The sequence below is a fragment of the Schistocerca serialis genome, chromosome 2 (genome assembly GCF_023864345.2).
Source record: "Schistocerca serialis cubense isolate TAMUIC-IGC-003099 chromosome 2, iqSchSeri2.2, whole genome shotgun sequence".
In the NCBI taxonomy this organism is placed as follows: Eukaryota; Metazoa; Arthropoda; class Insecta; order Orthoptera; family Acrididae; genus Schistocerca; species Schistocerca serialis.
In genome coordinates this window covers 61,653,921-61,673,115 of record NC_064639.1, presented here as the reverse complement: position 1 = coordinate 61,673,115, position 19,195 = coordinate 61,653,921, and the positions used below count along the sequence as shown (strand labels likewise).

General features: G+C 47.7%; 1 protein-coding gene across 6 annotated transcripts in view; it reads left to right on the top strand.

Annotated features, from left to right (window-relative positions):
- The window catches only part of LOC126456761 (caskin-2), a 960,013-nt gene that overhangs the window by 744,374 nt on the left and 196,444 nt on the right, over nt 1–19,195 (top strand). Inside the window, exon 1 of one of the 6 annotated variants that reach the window (XM_050092515.1) lies at nt 922–1,004. The exons of the other annotated variants lie outside the window; for them this stretch is intronic. The gene's annotated coding sequence lies outside the window, so the exon portion shown is untranslated. Of the gene's footprint in view, nt 1–921; nt 1,005–19,195 lie in introns of those variants that run through there. 6 annotated transcript variants of the gene reach the window in all.

Here is a 19,195-nt window from a genome sequence, read left to right as displayed (position 1 = left end):
ATGTCGTTACAGTGTTTTGATTTTCTGTATCGAGGACGGGTGGTGGTGACGTGTGTTGCACTGAATAGCGCTGTCTCCAGACACAGACACGGGCACAGCTGGCCGGATAGGCTGCAGTGGAGAGCAGAGTGGCTGCGCCGCCGCCGCCGCTGCCCCCACCCGCGGGCCGCGCCCCCCACCACTGCCGCCGCCTGGGCTGTAATTTGTCGGGTCGAGTCCTTCCGGCCAGTGGCGTCTGCGTCGCGCGCGCACTCAGTCGGTTCTTCCGCAGCTGACCCCGCGACAGGGCGGAGCCGTCTACCGTGGACTCGCTTCTAGGCCGTTGCCGCGGCGTTCGCGTGTAGCGCTCTTTACGGGCACCGCCTTTATTGCCCACCGAACGACGGGTGGCAGGTCACGCAGCGAAAGCGGCACACGCGTCGCCTACGAGAGCCGTGCCTCTCGGCTGTGGCCGACGTACGCCCGACGGGCAGCCGCTGCCAGCCACTCGAAACTGCAAAGCCGACCAGTGTTTTGTGATACGTCTGTGAACAGTGCGAAACACTATCTCGTAGAACAGCCGTCGAAGGTCGTGACTCTCGCCGGAGACGTGGTGTACTGACAAATGCCAGAGAGGTGGCGGGCGCAGCGAGCTACTAGCAACGAGTGAGGGGCGCGACGCGCAGCCATGTCGGGCGCGTGCCTGGGGCCGGGCCCGGGGCCGGGCCTCCCGCAGGCGCCGTCCACGTCGTCGTCGCGGCGGCGCCGGCAGGCCAGCGCCTACCTCAGCTTCAAGGAGCAGGAGCGCGAGCGGGAACGGCGCGGCCGCGGCGGCGGCTACGGCTACGGTTCGCTCAGCCGGCCGCTGCAGCGCGCCGACGACGACGGCGACGACGCGGCCATCCCGCTGTCGCTGCTGAGCCGCAGCGCGTCGGACGGCAACCTGCGCGCGCCGCCGCCGCGGCCCGGCCGCCTCGGCAGGTGCCTGCGGCTGCTCGGCAACAGCTGGAAGAACCTCCTGCAACGTGAGTGTGCCGCCTGCCGCGGACAGCCCCAGTTGCGCCCTATCTTTGCCAACAAACCCTCTCAGTCGAGTCACATTTACGAGAGCGACTTCCTCCTAGCGTTTTATTCCCGTATACAGTCCCGCATGCCACGTCACCGCCAAAGTTGCGGGTATTCTGAAATGTGCGTGTGTGGTACCTCGACGGCGAAGCGCTATGATGTACTACATATTTTGCAAAAAAATCTAAATGTAATTACAGAATGTAGGAACGAGCAATTATAGTTGAGTTTATTAACGAGCAGAGCAAAACCGATGGTCGACGTTATTGACAAAAGTCGTGTGCTAAAGTCTCCATGTCCCAGACAACTCGGAACAAAAGGGAAATCATCTTCCAAACATTCCAAAGCATTGACGATTACTGACTCGAAAAAATAAGTGATTAGAGATATGTTATTTTTGTGGTCTTCACTCCAGAGACTGGTTTGATGCAGCTCTCCACGCTATCCTGTGCAAGCTTCTTCATCTCCCAGTACCTACTGCAACCGACATCCTTGTGAATCTGTTTAGTCTATTCATCTCTTGGTCTCCCTCTGCGATTTTTACCCTCTACACTGCCCCCCCAATAGTAAATTGGTGATCCCTTGATGCCTCAGAACATGCCCTACCAACCGATCCCTTCTTCTCGTCAAGTTGTGCCACAAATTTCTCTTCTATCCAATTCTTTTCAATACCTCCTCATTAGTTATCCGATCTACCCATCTAGTCTTCAGCATTCTTCTGTAGCACCACATTTCGAAACCTTCTGTTCTCTTTTTGTCTAAACTATTTATCGTCCATGTTTCACTTCCATACATGGGTTTCAGAAACGACTTCCTCACACTAAAATCTACACTTGATGTTAACAAATTTCTCTTCTTCAGAAATGCTTTCCTTGCCATTGCCAGTCTACATTTTATATCCTCTCTACTCCGACCATCATCAGTTATTTTACTCCCCAAATAGCAAAACTCCTTTACTACTTTAAGTGTCTCATTTCCTAATCTAATTCCCTCACAATCACCTGATTTAATTCGACTACATTCCATTATCCTAGTATTTTTTTTTTCTTGTTCATCTTATACCTCCTTTCAAAATAATGTTCATTCCGTTCAGCTGCTCTTCCAGGTCCTTTGCTGTCTCTGACAGAATTACAATGTCATCGGCGAACTTCAAAGTTTTTATTTCTTCTCCATGGATTTTAATTCCTACTACAAATTTTTCTTTTGTTTCCTTTACTATTTGCTCAATATACAGATTGAATAACATCGGGGAGAGGCTACAACCATGTCTCACTCCCTTCCCAACCACTGCTTCCCTTTCATGTCCCTCGACTCTTATAACTGCCATCTGGTTTGTGTACAAATTGTAAATAGCCTTTCGCTCCCTGTATTTTACCCCTGCCACCTTCAGAATTTGAGAGAGAGTATTCCAGTCAACATTGTCAAAAGCTTTCTCTAAGTCTACAAATACTATAAACATAGGTTTGCCTTTCCTTAATCTATTTTCTAAGATAAACAGTAGGGTCAGTACTGCCTCACGTGTTCCAACATTTCTACGAAATCGAAACTGATCTTTCCCGAGGTCGGCTTCTACCAGTTTTTCCACTTGTCTGTAAAGAATTCGTGTTAGTATTTTGCAGCAGTGGCTTATTAAACTGATAGGTCGGTAATTTTCACATCTGTCAACACCTGCTTTCTTTGGGATTGGATTTATTATATTCTTCTTGAAGTCTGAGGGTATTTCGCATGTCTCATACATCATGCTCACCAGATGGTAGAGTTTTGTCAGGACTGGCTCTCCCAAGACCGTCAGCAGTTCTAATGGAATGTTGTCTACTCTCGGGGCCTTCATTCGACTTAATTCTTTCAATGCTCTGTCAAACTCTTCACACGGTATCGTATTTCCCATTTCATCTTTATCTACATTCTCTTCAATTTCTATAATATAGTCCTTAAGAACATCGCCCTTGTATGGACCCTCTATATACTCCTTCCACCTTTGTGGTATCCCTTCTTTGCTTAGAACTGGGTTTCCATCTGAGCTCTTGATATTCATGCAAGTGGTTTTCTTTTCTCCAAAGGTCTCTTTAATTTTCCTGTAGGCAGTATTTGTCTTACCCCTAGTGATATAGGCCTCTACATCCTTACATTTGTCCTCTAGCCATCCCTGCTTTGCCATTTTCCACTTTCTGTCAATCTCATTTTTGAGACGTTGGTATTCCTTTCTGCCTGCTCCATTTACTGCATTTTTATATTTTCTCCTTTCATCAATTAATTTCAGTATCTCTTCTGTTACCCAAGGATTTCTAATATCCCTCTTGATCCTGTGCTACCTTCACTATTTCGTCTCTCAAAGCTACCCATTCTTCTTCTACTCTATTTCCTTCCCCCATTCTTGTCAATCGTTCCCTAATGCTCTCCCCGAAGCTCTCTATAACCTCTGGTTCTTTCAGTTTATCCAGGTCCCATATGCTTAAATCCCACCTTTTTGCAGTTTCTTCAGTTTAGTCCACAGTTCATAACCAATAGATTGTGGTCAGAGTCCACATCTGCCCCTGGAAATGTCTTACAATTTAAAACCTGGTTCCTAAATCTCTGTCTTACCATTATATAATCTAGCTGATACCTTTTAGTATCTCCTGGCTCCTTCCATGTATACAACCTTCTTTTATGATTCTTGAACCAAGTGTTAGCTATGATTAAGTTATGCTCAGTGCAAAATTCTACCAGGCGGCTTCCTCTTTCATTTCTTCCCCCAATCCATATCGAGTCACCCATGACTATTAAATTTTCGTCTCCCTTCACTATCTGAATAATTTCTTTTATCTCATCACACATTTCATCAGTCTCTTCCTGATCTGCGGAGCTAGATGCCATATAAACTTGTACTACTGTGGTAGACATGGGCTTCGTATCTATCTTGGCCGCAATATTGTGTTCACTATGCTGTTTGTAGTAGTTTACCCGCTTTTCTATTTTCCTATTCATTATTAAACCTACTTCTGCATTACCCCTATCGAACAATATTTACAACGCAATAAATAGAGGTCTTTTACTTTATTGACTGTGTCCTCTCTCTTTCCAAGTGTCAGACAACACTGAAAATAACGTTTTCATTACATAGATCGGATTTATTTCATGGTCGAAACAATTTCTATTAAAAATACACTCCTGGAAATTGAAATAAGAACACCGTGAATTCATTGTCCCAGGAAGGGGAAACTTTATTGACACATTCCTGGGGTCAGATACATCACATGATCACACTGACAGAACCACAGGCACATAGACACAGGCAACAGAGCATGCACAATGTCGGCACTAGTACAGTGTATATCCACCTTTCGCAGCAATGCAGGCTGCTATTCTCCCATGGAGACGATCGTAGAGATGCTGGATGTAGTCCTGTGGAACGGCTTGCCATGCCATTTCCACCTGGCGCCTCAGTTGGACCAGCGTTCGTGCTGGACGTGCAGACCGCGTGAGACGACGCTTCATCCAGTCCCAAACATGCTTAATGGGGAACAGATCCGGAGATCTTGCTGGCCAGGGTAGTTGACTTACACCTTCTAGAGCACGTTGGGTGGCACGGGATACATGCGGACGTGCATTGTCCTGTTGGAACAGCAAGTTCCCTTGCCGGTCTAGGAATGGTAGAACGATGGGTTCGATGACGGTTTGGATGTACCGTGCACTATTCAGTGTCCCCTCGACGATCACCAGTGGTGTACGGCCAGTGTAGGAGATCGCTCCCCACACCATGATACCGGGTGTTGGCCCTGTGTGCCTCGGTGGTATGCAGTCCTGATTGTGGCGCTCACCTGCACGGCGCCAAACACGCATACGACCATCATTGGCACCAAGGCAGAAGCGACTCTCATCGCTGAAGACGACACGTCTCCATTCGTCCCTCCATTCACGCCTGTCGCGACACCACTGGAGGCGGGCTGCACGATGTTGGGGCCTGAGCGGAAGACGGCCTAACGGTGTGCGGGACCGTAGCCCAGCTTCATGGAGACGGTTGCGAATGGTCCTCGCCGATACCCCAGGAGCAACAGTGTCCCTAATTTGCTGGGAAGTGGCGGTGCGGTCCCCTACGGCACTGTGTAGGATCCTACGGTCTTGGCGTGGATCCGTGCGTCACTGCGGTCCGGTCCCAGGTCGACGGGCACGTGCACCTTCCGCCGACCACTGGCGACAACATCGATGTACTGTGGAGACCTCACGCTCCACGTGTTGAGCAATTCGGCGGTACGTCCACCCGGCCTTCCGCATGCCCACTATACGCCCTCGCTCAAAGTCCGTCAGCTGCACATACGGTTCACGTCCACGCTGTCGCGGCATGCTACCAGTGTTAAAGACTGCGATGGAGCTCCGTATGCCACGGCAAACTGGCTGACACTGACGGCGGCTGTGCACAAATGCTGCGCAGCTAGCGCCATTCGACGGCCAACACCGCGGTTCCTGGTGTGTCCGCTGTGCCGTGCGTGTGATCATTGCTTGTACAGCCCTTTCGCAGTGTCCGGAGCAGGTATGGTGGGTCTGACACACCGGTGTCAATGTGTTCTTTTTTCCATTTCCAGGAGTGTATTTAATTTGTTATTTTTGTACGGTACATACTTTTTCTGCCACTATATTTCAAAAAGTAAATAGGACACGTTGTGATTATCAAATATTCCGTCTCTCTCTCTCTCTCTCTCTCTCTCGAGAGAAGACTGGTACGAAAATACCAGGCCGCCGAGCAAGCTTTGGAATGTATCAAGAAAACAAAGCAAACGACAAAATTAAGAATGCGAAATGAAAACAGTACAGTATGCGTTACTGTAACGGCAGCCATCTCGGCGAGAGCGACTTCGCTTGCGATGTCAGCAGGCGACGAGAAAGAGACTTGCAGCGTGTTCGAGATATGAGAGCTGCACGCTCGGCACGGTAGGCAGCTCACCGTCGACCCCCCGGCCGCTGCGGCTCATCTACAAGCGCAGTCCCCCAGCCTGTGTGTAACGGGCTCTGCGCAACTAATTTCCCTCTAAAAACTTCTTTTCTAGTTTTTACCCACGCGTAGGTGCTAAACGTGTGGAAATGACTGCGATTTCATACGATTTACTGCCGTTCACGATGGTGTATGAACTTTACTGTTTATGAATCGTTTGACACGTAGCCAGTGCAATTTCGGTGGGAAATAGATTTGTAGGATGGTGTATCAGATTTGGCTAGGAAATTTCAATATGTTCTTTTTAGGTGCTCAACAGGTTCCCTGCTGAAAGTTGTTTCGATTCACGCAGGGAGGAAATAGGTATCGATTTTGTCAGCAGGTCTTGGTGCTACATAAATATGACTGCGTTATACACCATGTGATCAAAAGTATCCGGACACCTGGCTGAAAATGACTGACAAGTTCGTGGCGTCCTCCATCCGTAATGCTGGATTTCAGTATGGTGTTGTCCCACCCTTAACCTTGATGACTCTCGCAGTCATACGTTCAATCTGGTGCTGGAATGTTTCTTGGGGAATGGCAGCCCATAGTTAACGGAGTGCTGCACTTAGGACAGGTATCCATGTCTGTCGGTGAGGCCTGGGATGAAGCCGGCGTTCTAAACCATCCCAAAGGTGTTCTGTAGGATTCAGGTCAGGACTCTGAGGAGGCCAGTCCATTACAGTGACGTTATTGTCGTGTAACCACTCCGCCACGGGCCGTGCATTATGAGGAGGTGCTCGATCGTGTTGAAAGATGCAATCGCCATCCCCGAATTGCTCTCCAACAGTGGGAAGCAAGAAGGTGCTTAAAACATCAGTATAGGCCTGTGCTGTGATAGTGCCACGCAAAACAACAAGGTTTTCAAACCCTCTCCATGAAAAACACGACCACTCCATAACACCACCGCCTCCGAATTTTACTGTTGGCACTACACACGTTGGCGGATGACGTTCACCGGACATTCGCCATACCCACACCCTCGCATCGCATCTCCACTTTGTCTACCGTGATTCGTCACTCGGCACAACGTTTATCCACTGTTCAATCGTCCAATATTTACGCTTCTTACACCAAGCGAGACATCGTTTCCGTTTACCAGCGTGATGTGTGGCTTATGAGCAGCCGCTCAACCATTAACTCCCAAGTTTTGCCACCTCCCGCCTAACGGTCATTGTACTTCCCGTGCACCCTGACGCAGTTTGGAATTCCTGTGTGATGGTCTGGATAGATGTCTGCCTATTACACATTACGACCCTCTTCAACTGTCGGCGGTCTCTGTCTGTCAACAGACGAGGTCGGCCTGTACGCTTTTGTGCTATAGGTGTCCCTTCACGTTTACTCTTTATTTTCACATCGGAAACAGTGGACCTAGGGATGTTGAGGAGTGTGGAAATGTCGCGTACAGGCGTACGACACAAGTGACACCCAATCACCTGACCACGTTCGAAGTCCGTGAGTTCCATGGAGCGCCCCATTGTGCTCTCTCTCGATGTCTAATGACTACTGAGGTCGCTGATATGAAGCATCTGGCAGTAGGTGGCAGCGCAACGTACTTAATACGAAAAACGTATGTTATTGGGGGGTTCTCGATACTTTTGATCACGTAGTGTATGTATTCTCGTACGGAGTATTACTGTTCCAGTGATACATCAGAAACCGCGTATGTAGACGCCCTGCCCTGCCTCGAACTTCCAAACGAGCTATGAAGCAGACTTCGGATTGCACAGTCGGTTAGACCGTGGTCTGATTACAACGGGTTTGCACCTGGTGGCCAGTTCCACGGCTGACTACGATCCATTTCACTGTGGCAGGCTGTTTCACGTTTGATTACAATCCGTTTCACTGTGGCGATGAGACGCCCGCTAAACCCTCTGGCCAGAACAGGTGACTAGGATTGTGGAAAGGGCCAAATAAGGTTGGGGTCAATTTCACTTTAAAATTGTAATTTATTATAATCTAATTAAACATTTAGAAACAAAGAGGCACATAGCCGAACCTTTACAACTACGAGATTCAAAATGCAAATCTTTCACGGCTGAAGGCCTCCAAACAAAAAATCTTAAAAGTCAACAAGATTAAAATGCAGTTAAAATAGCAAATAAAATAATTAAAATACAAAAAGCCTAAAAGAAAAAGTAGATAGAACAAACATACGCAAGGCGCAATACAAACGGCTGAAGGCCCGCAATATATTTTCCAAAAATTTTAAAACAATGCAACCATAAGCCTTAAGTTTTAAGTAGCTGAAACCGGACTAAAAGAAAGACAACACAACGGCAATAACCTTTAAGGAAATATTCACTTTCCGGAATTCAAACCTTTTTACATAAAACAGAGTAAGACTAAGAAATTTTTTTTAAATCGTTGGCTGTGATAGATTATAAACAGACAATTAAACGCCGGTGAGAAGAACAATAAAGAAAACGGCACTCAGAAGCCTCCAGGGAGGTCGGTCTGCCCTCGTTCACTTAGGTGAGACAGGTGGTGAGCCCAACTACACCTGATCCGTGGGAACCCAACCAGGGGACAGCCACGGACCGACCGGGGACTTTCTTGCCACCAATCGGTACATGAGAACTCAAACACCAAATGTTACGGACGTAATTATCCACAATCAAATATGTACAAACACTCGGTGTTGCTCACAGGAAAACATCCCCAACAGCGAACCGCCGAAAAGAAGCACAAACACGAATGGACGAGGCTTGGGCACTTAAAACAGCACTCAACTTTGACGTCCTGGGTCGGTGAACCACGAAGCTCGTAGCGATCGACCAACTCCACACACACTCCGACACTGCGCAAGGACAGGCAGCGGACCCAGCGACTGCACCGCGCGGAGATATCCTCCCTGGTCCGCACCAGCCGACCAACTGGTCCGTTGGCGACTGCTGCTCCGTCGCGGCTGCACTGCTGGTGCCTCTCCCAGACGGCGGAAACACTGGCTCGAACCCAATGGTGCAGGGGAAACACGCCAATTGGCTAAGCGACATCCCTGCACCGGGAAAGGACCGACCCAAGTTCCACAAGATGGTAACTGGAGGGGCCCAGGAGCGCTCAGAGCACCAGTTTACACGTCACCCGATGAGACGGCCGACCTCTCAGAGCCAGTACGCCGACAACATTTAAAATAATCGTCAGTGGAACTAACGCCAACTACACACACAACCGCCCGCATCTCGTGGTCGTGCGGTAGCGTTCTCGCTTCCCACGCCCGGGTTCCCGGGTTCGATTCCCGGCGGGGTCAGGGATTTTCTCTGCCTCGTGATGGCTGGGTGTTGTGTGCTGTCCTTAGGTTAGTTAGGTTTAAGTAGTTCTAAGTTCTAGGGGACTTATGACCACAGCAGTTGAGTCCCATAGTGCTCAGAGCCATTTGAACCATTTGAACACACACAACCTGACAAACACTTGCACGAAGACCTGAACGATACAACAGCAACCAAGCACACATGAAGACAAATCGATGCGCGCCCACACACACACACACACACACACACACACAGCCGACTCACGAACGATCGGGGAGCCAAAACTCGTCATCCAGTTGGACGACCGACCGACGATCCAAGACCGTGGCCCGGCTCAAGTGATGCGCGGCGGCAGTGGTCGGGCGAGCCACGTCGACGCAGACCTCACAGATCCAACCCGACTGCACTAGTCTGCATTGCAACTCCCCGACTGGCAGGTCCGGACTGAGCTCCAGACGCGTTCCAACTGACTGGCCACCCGAACTCGCGACCCGAACTGGCTTACGACAGACAACGACCGGGAAGTCGTCGCGCAGAGATACTACGAGAGGGGATATATCGATACGCGCTGCTAGCGCCGCTCACGGTCAGGCAAAGCAGCAACTCAGTGGCAGCAGTAATTTAAATTAACGTAGCGAGGTGGAAGTACGTTAAAAACAGGGTGTAAAATACATGATGGCGGGAAGACGAGCCGCGCAGCGGGCAGTTCCACGTCTGATTGACTCAGGCCAGAGGTTCAGCTACAATTTTCTCTATTCTGCCTGTTATGTGGTTGGAACTTAATTCCATCGAATTTTCATGTAGAGAATACACAAAGAGAATCTTGTCAAGGTTCCGGCACAGTGCCGTCAGAAATCGAAAGCACTTCCAACCTGCTAAAACTTTAAGAACTTTTTGTGTGTCACGTCTAATTAACTAAAACGAAAGAAAGGACTCATATTCTCTATAAGCTCTGCTATTAATGTCTGGTGTTGACACCTATAGTGGTCTGCAGCGACCTTCTCGTTGTTGGATGACGAGAGAGAGTGAGAGATATTACTTCGTCCACAAACTAATAATTGACCGTGGCGGAACGATGAGAGAAATAGGAACTCTCACGCAGTGCTTTACTGTGCAGCGAAATTCTAGGGGACACGGTAGTGGAAAATGCAGGTCCGAGTCCGTAAGGTTTATCCCAGCGTACAATGAAGGGAACGTGCCGAAAACCTCGGTCCGCACGGGCCGATGGGAACTACTTGTAACTCGAGAGACGAAAGCCTGGTGTGGGAGTGTTCACCACCACCGGCAGCTGGCCGCCCGCCTGCACCCCAGCTGCACTCCGCGGCCACGTGTCTCTACCAGAGCACACACTCGTCACAGAAAGCGTAGGCGCTGCAGCTGCCGAGTGGTAAGCTGCTGTGGTAAGCTGGGCTCAGTTTTCTACTGCCGGGGCCGAAACCGACAAATCTTGCGTACGTTCAGCACCCGCTCCAGACAGACTGCGCGCCAGTACTACGATCCAAATCCAGTTCAAACGAAAATCTGTTCCGGGCTCGCCTTCAGTACTCGCCTTACCACGGCGAGTCGTACTGAACGTCGGCGTGGTGGAACGTGTGCAAGCGAGCCGATTCACAGTATACAGTCGTTTAGTCCGAGCGTTTTTGGTAGCCGTATTTACCGCGTAAATTTGCGTAGCTAAACTCATTTGATTTATTTATTAAATTTGCTCAGCGATAGTTGTTGCCGGCTGAATGGATACTTAACAGACTATTATAGTACATTTGCAGAGCTGGTACCCAGTCGGTGAGCAAGGTTTTCTTATGTCCTGTATCGATACGTTCACCTCTTCGGAGACACTGTGTACGTGTAAAACAAACACAGCAGTAGGCGCGTCGGCCCCTTCGACGGATCTTCAGAGCCAGCTGACCTGCACTTGCACACGGAATCCCATCCACGGCACACCTCGCTAGGTAGCAGGTGAGCAAACTAAGCAACAACAGCTGACAGGTGAAACCTTAAGGACGACAGGAGGACTGAGCGGCGTTACTTTGGGATTTACGTACCGGCGAGCCACGGGCGGCTCTCTCGCTGGAGGGACGTGTCAGCTGCGTCCGAGTACCTTTCTTGCTACGGGACGTCCGCCGCGAAAAAGCGCGTTTCTCTCGCTTTCTGCCGCGGCTGGCTCATACGCAGCTGGAATATGCTCGCTTCAGATGAGAGCAGACAGCAGAGCTGCAGACAGCGCGCGCACCGTAAGAATAAACCTGATGTAAACATTACGCCGTGTACGGTTCCGCGTTTGCTTCATTCTCGTTGGATTTCGTTTCACGTGGAGCGGAAGCCAAGCAGTGACCAGTACAGTCAAGTACGATGATAAAGATACGTTTTATGCTGTGTCACACGCACATAGACTGAGCAATAATGCGGGACAACAGGTTTACCGGCGCACTAAACTTGGACAACGCTGTCCAGCCAGTGGCCCAACTAACCTGCAATGATGTGAGCAGTTGGAGTTCAGACGTAAAAAGAGACGAGCAAAGAAAGAACATAGCTTCGAATGCCATTTAATTTTTAAAGAGAATGAAATAGTATTCGGAGAAACTCCAGGACCACCGCGCGCTTCTTAGGGGACCAGACGGAAAGCATAAAATGCACTCGTTCTCAGCTGACACAGGTGTTCTAATTACAAACAAGAGTGATGAATATTTCTAATTTAAACATAAGGCAATTTTTCAGACAGAGTTGTGTGTAATGCAAGAGCATAGTGCACTTATTTCACCGTACTGTTGAATACTGAAGCCACTGGAGGTATTAATTAGTCAGTCGTCTGGCAATCTCTTGGCTCCTTCCTTATCCGAATCCGAGAAATACATTTAAGTTCTGGAAGTGTCATGTGCTACCTTGATAAAGAGCCTGCCAACAACAGAATCCACGAAGCAAACCAGGCGCCGCATTTTGTCTTCTTCTTTTATGACGAGCCATTCTATACCCCGCCAGCTTTCGGCAGTGACACGTGAAAAAGCTGCGTGCGTCAGTTCCAGTACGACTGGCAGCTGAACAGTCCTGTTACTTCTCGGGCCAAATCCCTTAAATTGGCTCCAGATCAGCTCTGTTGGGTTCATATTGTAATGGTGCAATAGCAAATGTAAAATTGCAGCATTTGTATGATGTGCTCGATGCTGTGAAAATGATTTTTAATGTTTCTACGATACTTACCTACCTCTGTGGTATAAAACGATGCACATAGTCCAAATAAAGAGGATTGGGTTTCTCATTTTTGCCTTAAAAATTAAATTCTTATGTTTTCTTAATTTAAGTAACTTTTATGAATAGTCTTTCATAAAACATCGATAATTAAGGATTTGTATTTGAAATACAAACACGAATTTCGCGTCCAATGTGTAATTAGAAACAAGAAGACGTGCATTATTCATAATAAATGACGATGAGTTTTATAATTACGAGATGTGCGTATCTCAAATGAAACGAGAAAAAAAACAGTACTGGGTAGATTTGAACCAACGAACCATTAACTGTATTTGGTTACCATTCTATTAAAGATACAGTCCCTCGGAAATCTTTAAAGCCGATTATCTCCGCAAATGTATGAAAAACATGAAGAACAGCCTGTTTCAGGGCACTTTTTAACCGTGTTCCACGCGCGTGTTCCACTACTGAACAGAAAGCAGCCTCAGCCATTTTCATACTGCGCATTAACAGCGCGACAATCAGAGCACAACGCTGCAGAGGCTATGACTGTACACGATTTTTGAAATAAAAACTACGGAACTAAAGCTCGATTAAGAAAAAACATCGATGGCTGTTAATACATCTGAATAACTTAACGTTTCATTTAATGTAAATTAGTAATAACACCTATCTAATACATAAGTAGGACCTATTTCCAAGAGCTTACTTAACAACACCAGTGTACGGCTTGTGGCCGGCCGAAGTGGCCGTGCGGTTAAAGGCGCTGCAGTCTGGATCCGCAAGACCGCTACGGTCGCAGGTTCGAATCCTGCCTCGGGCATGGATGTTTGTGATGTCCTTAGGTTAGTTAGGTTTAAGTAGTTCTAAGTTCTAGGGGACTAATGACCTCAGCAGTTGAGTCCCATAGTGCTCAGAGCCATTTGACCCATTTTTGACGGCTTGTGACCAGTGGTCGCGTTTGTCTTTGTTTACACCCGGCTTATTCCTGTGATGAACGGATTACAGCGCACGCTGTTCTACGCGCAGTTGAGCCGTGCCGTTCGTTGCGGTGGTTTCGTGCCGAGATCTGCGATTTGCCCAAACATCTTCACGTACTTGATGTTTTCTAAAGGCGTCATGTACGTGGCAGAACCACACGAGGGATTTTAAGTGGCTGTTCTGGCCCCCTTTGACTACCGTACAGGAACACAAAGAATTAGTTTCGCGTTTGACTGTGCAGTGCAGCATGCTGCAAGTTGTGTAGATTTTCTTCCTTTGCGTTTCCTGTCGCAGTGGTATTAGTTACCAGCATATTTGTGCATACTGACTTACTTACTGAATTAGTCAGCTCATGAGTGGGTGTCCCATTTACTTACAAGGAGATCACAGAATGCAATCGCATTTTTACGTTTTTTTAAAAATATTTGTGGTAAGTGAAGTTCAGAACTCAGACATCGATACTCCATAAACAGTTCGATGCAACACTGAAACAATCTTTTATAAAAGACTGACAATTACGAATTTATATTTGTAATGAAAACTCGATTTTTTTGCGCAGTATGTTATTAGACATAAGAAGACACGCCCTCCCCTGCTAGCCCTGTCAACGAACACCGAAACAGGTCGAATAGCGGAAAAAATCGTGCAGTCGCAAATTTTTGTGCGTTGGTAGAGGGGAGTGTCGTCAACAGCGTACTAAAAATCTCCTCCGGTGGAGAAAATTAAACTCCATTAAATTTCCTAAGAAAAAGTCCCATTCATTTTTTTTCTCTAGGACTAGTGGAGGTGGAAAAGCACAACTATTAAAAGCAGTGTTTTAGTGGTATAGTGATCACTGCTAAATGAAGTGGGTTAAGAACAAATATTAAACGTGCGTACGACGCCATAGTGCAGTACAGCCGTAATATCGGATAAGTTGTGTTCTTGGGGTGTAGCAGGCTGGAGGGGGTAGAAGTGCGGGGGAAGGCAGGTGGATGGACTGTGGACGTCCACAGGTGTGGGCTGGTTCCCCACTCTACCTTCCGCGCCCTACTACGTCACAAGATGCGACTCCAGGGTGTTTTACAAAGTTGCAGCGCGCCTCACGAATCGCCGGCGACGCGGCGCTCACACGTGCGCTGCTAGAGGCGGCGCTGATCCTCAGCGGTCCTGCACCTCAGCCACAGCTTTCTTGCCGGAGAGCCAAATTCCTCCACCACGAGCGCTGCTCGCCTTTCAATTTACGGACACGCTGTACATCCATTGCGTGAAAAGACAAAATAACTTCACTGAAGATCGGCTGTGACAGTCTGCTTTTTCGTCTTACAGTGCGGGGTAACAGCTCTGCGAATTGCAATAAAAATGCTGCTCGTCGTGCTTCGCACACATTTCAGATTCCCCCGCTCAGCCAAGTTGACAAGAACATTAAGCTTAGAATAAGAAAATGTCCAAAGGGTTTATATAACGTGGAAGATACTGTCAAGGATATTGCACAGTACTGCCCACAGACGCCACAGTATTTCCGGGCACCGCAAAATAGTTCAAAAGTTATTAACGTTCTCGATATTGCTCCGCAATCTGTCGATTTCACTCGTACACTTTCAGTGTTATTGCGCTTCGGGAAATATTGCGCAATATTATTGACTGCCTACGGTAGAGCTCAAACCCAAGGCGTTCATTTTAACTGAAGGCATTGAAATATCTCGAATACTACAAATCGGACCAAAAAAAGTAATAATTCCAGTTTGTTTGCCTCCGACGATACCATACTCGAGCCTCCTTCACTCCACCTCAGCCCGTCCGTCCGTGGCGAGGGTCAACTTTGAAATCTTCTGTTGGAACCCCTCATTTTTGTTGCAGATTACGATTCCACAGCAAAATCTACGCAAGTTTTGTCCGAAGAAATTTCTCCGTTTTGCGACAGATGGCGCTGTTATCGGAGGAATAGAAATGGATACTCAATCGTAATTTGCGACATGCTTCTCAATGGCCCTCGACCATCCAGTGGCACGTGGAACCCCACCTCCGTGCTGCGAGGGTAGCACATGCCAGTATTTCAAAACTTCTAATTGGAAACCCCATTCGCAGTGTTGTATTCCGCAGACATATTGAACAGGGGACTACTGGACGCACCACTGAGACCGTGGCTCGAAGCGAACGTTACTCTACTTTTCCAAGTAGAATAATGTTCAAACGTAGTACTCCCAACTTCAATACACTTAGTGTTTCAAATGACCGTACACAGGACAGAAGCATTTCCACGAGAATGTCGGCGCAGGCGTTTCTGAAGCGGTCGACCGTGTCTTCACACCAGCTGCCGGCAATGGCTGGTAGACCTTACCTTTTAAATGTCCCCACGGAAGGAAATCCGTGACGTAGCGGGCCAGTTAACAGTGCCTCCTCTGCAAATCCACTGACCAGAGTAAACACGGTCTGATACGTCCCGTGCTTCAGTAGCATAATGCGATAAGCGATCGTCATGCTGAAACCACGTACGCTGTCGAACGTCGAGGGCAACATCCTGCACTAGTACGGGAAGTTCCTGTCCCAAAAACGTTCGATATTTGCGTCCATTCAATGTGTCGTCGATAACATACAGACCAATCAGTTTGCTCCTCACGATGCGTTAACCGGCCAAAGACGTCGACGGTCGACTTGCCGTAACCAGTGGAGGCTGTCTACACATCTTATGCCGGCTAACGCTACCGTGGTTTCTGGACGTAGACTCAGCAAAGGACGTGGGGGTCGATTTCATTTCTAGACGTACCATTTTCAAAACACTACTCGGTTATGGAAGTCGGCGTCCTGAAGTTCTTGCTGCAGTGACACGTGGTATGGACGGTACTTTTGACGATGCAGCACTGTCACAATACTACGTACGTACATACCGGAATGCCGCCTACCCGTGGCGTGTGGTGCTCTGCCGCTAGTACTGCTATTCCATCAATTTCTCCTGTAACACGTTTTGGTTTCTTTCCTTTTGCCGGTTCGTACGCTGCCCTCGGACATAAAGGCGTTCACAATCTTGTAAAAGGACGAAGTAGAGCGAGGTTTCTCTGGAAAACGCTCGGTATACAACACCAGCCTCAACATTTCTCCTACATTATCCGTAACTCACGATCATTTCAAATTTTTCTTCTGTGGTTGCATCATTCATCGTCCACTTGCACGGCTGTTTTCCAAATGATAGGTAGGTGTGCAGGCAGTAAGGATTGAGCAAGTATTGTAATGTTTAGAGCCGCAGCGTTACAACTATGTGAATGAGGTCCCCAACTACAAGTTAGGAAATACTGGAGTGTCCTATCCGTGTAACTTAGAGCTGGCCTCCCACGTGCTATTGGACATTCGAGAATCGTTGAGTAGCATGTCGTAAAATACGATTGTGTACCAATTTCTATTCCCCCGATTACAGCGCCGCCTGTGGTGAAACAAAATAAAATGCTCCAGACAATACGTATGTAAATTGTACCGTAGAGTCGAAATCTGCAATAAAAAAACGGGGGTTCCCATTGAAGTTCAAAGTTGCCGCCGCCACCCACGCATGAGGTTGGATGCCGGGTCGCGTGTCGTATCGTTGGATGTCTACCTGCGTGACAAAGAAACTGGAATTATAACATTTTTGGTCCGATGTGTAGTTTTTGAGATATTTCAGTGTATTCAGTTAACAGGAACAACCTGTATAATAGGCTGAATCGTCCGCCATTAACCTATCCACGCTGATTTCTGCAATATTTCTTATAAAATATTTTATATTGCACGTATGATGAATTCTGAACAGTAATTAATGTGTGTAGAGATATTTAGAATGCTCTTTTCATATAACAGAATGATTCAAATGTAGTGTTACGTGATTATGGAAAAGTAAACTCGGAACTTGTGTGGTAGTTCGTAAATATTAAATGTTCAGAACTCGGTACTAATGTCTTCAAATATGGGTGTTATGCAGTAACAACCTCTGCTTATTTATTAGTTTTGCCCATATGAAGACACAAAAAAGTGGTGTTTATTTTATATAGGGACTTGTAAAAGTGGTGTTTATTTCTTAATCACAAGCATTGTACACACGGGGGAAGAGTATATAGTTCCATGTTACAGCGAAACGAATTTTTACTGATAGTTGCATCCATTATGAAATCGGTCTTCATTTTTTGAACTTGGTTAGAGGTTTGTTGTTTATTGAGTTGTGGTAAAAATCTTTATTGTTTGAAGGTAATGTGACCCGTGCAGGATCCCTCAAAATCAACAATTCGCTATAAAAATATCTTAATTATCTCTCGTCGTACCCCGTATTGTTCAGCGTGTGTATGTAAGTTTTGGATCATAAATATTCATCTCCACTTTCCCAACTGCGAAAATATCTGAGGAATCGAAAACTTTTGAGATGAACTGCTTGAGTATAGTTTTCGACTGGGGAATGAAACGGAGATGTATGCAACTGGTCTCGTGTTTACAACTGCTTCTGCTAACGTGTACGTACACTACACAGCTGAGCGCCAGCTCCTGGTTCCCAGTCGCCTCTCCGGCAGTTTGTGGCCAATATTCGGGGTCGCTTGGAAATCCAAACACAACCAAAACCATTTCTGCAGTGGTTAGTTCTGTTCACAGCTGAGCGGCCACCCATATTTACGGCGAATTCTTCAATACATTTAATTAGAAATCTCCACTCGCATCGTGACTCGTATACAAACAAGTATGAATATCCTGTAGTGTGGGGGAAACGTGGCGGACAGTCCAGCCCAGGTCTTACAGCTGCATTAGGGGGCGCCGGTCCGTCCCTTGGTTCAGGGCAGGCAGGAACTGCCGAGTGGCAGCAGTCGAAGGACGCGGCAGTCACGTGACACAGCCTGCAGAGAGCGGGGCCGGCCGGGGTCCGCGCACTAAAGCAGCTGAGGGCGCCGAGTCCTCAGAACTTACTTATACCACAACGGCAGCTGACGGAGTGTTGCGGCGCTGCCGCAATTTCCCGTTCCTTTCACGACTGAGTGGCAGTCCTTGTGAGCAAGATTTTCCCTTCGTGGTACGTCAGAGGAAGTGACACGTCGCCTGACTGTTCTTGAAATGTGCACTCTGAATGAACCCGTCACGAATCACACAACTCTTGGCTCTGTCTCCGAGCACCCTCTATTAACGACCCGAGATGCGACTTACAATAGCGGGCAGCATTCAAGAATTGGTCGAGCGAGTCTTCTGTGCGATGAATACCATTTCCGTGGCATTCTCCTAATAGTGCTCAGCCCCGTTTCTGCGATTCGTAGAACTAGCTTTATGTGATCTTTGCATTGTAGGTCATTCGGACGGTCGTTCCCATAGGCCTAGAAAGGTAAAGTTCTGCCTTCCAGAAATTAGTGGAATTCGGGGAATCACTCGTGTAAGCTTCTGATATGAATAATCTGAGTTCGCCCCGATTTCTGAGTGGATGTAAAAAAAACCACCAAAATTATGGACTTTTTTCAGTTTCTTCCGAAACTAAGCGTTTTAGTGAAAAAGCCAAGGCTCCGAAAGCCCCTATCGATGGTGTTACGCTGAACGGTTCGCACGCTGACACCTGTTGATGGTCCAGCCTTGAAATTCGCAGCAATTTGCAGAAGGGTTCAACGAGTCTCTTCAGTCGTCGTTGATCTCGTTCTTGCAGATCTCTTTCCAGCCGCAGCGATGTCGGAAATTTGACGTTTTACCGGATTCGTGATATTCACGGTACACTCTTGGAATGTTCGTACGGGAAAATCCCCACTTCATCGCTTCCTCGGAGATGCTGTGCCCCATCGATCGTGCGCCGACTATAACGCCACATCCAGACTCACTT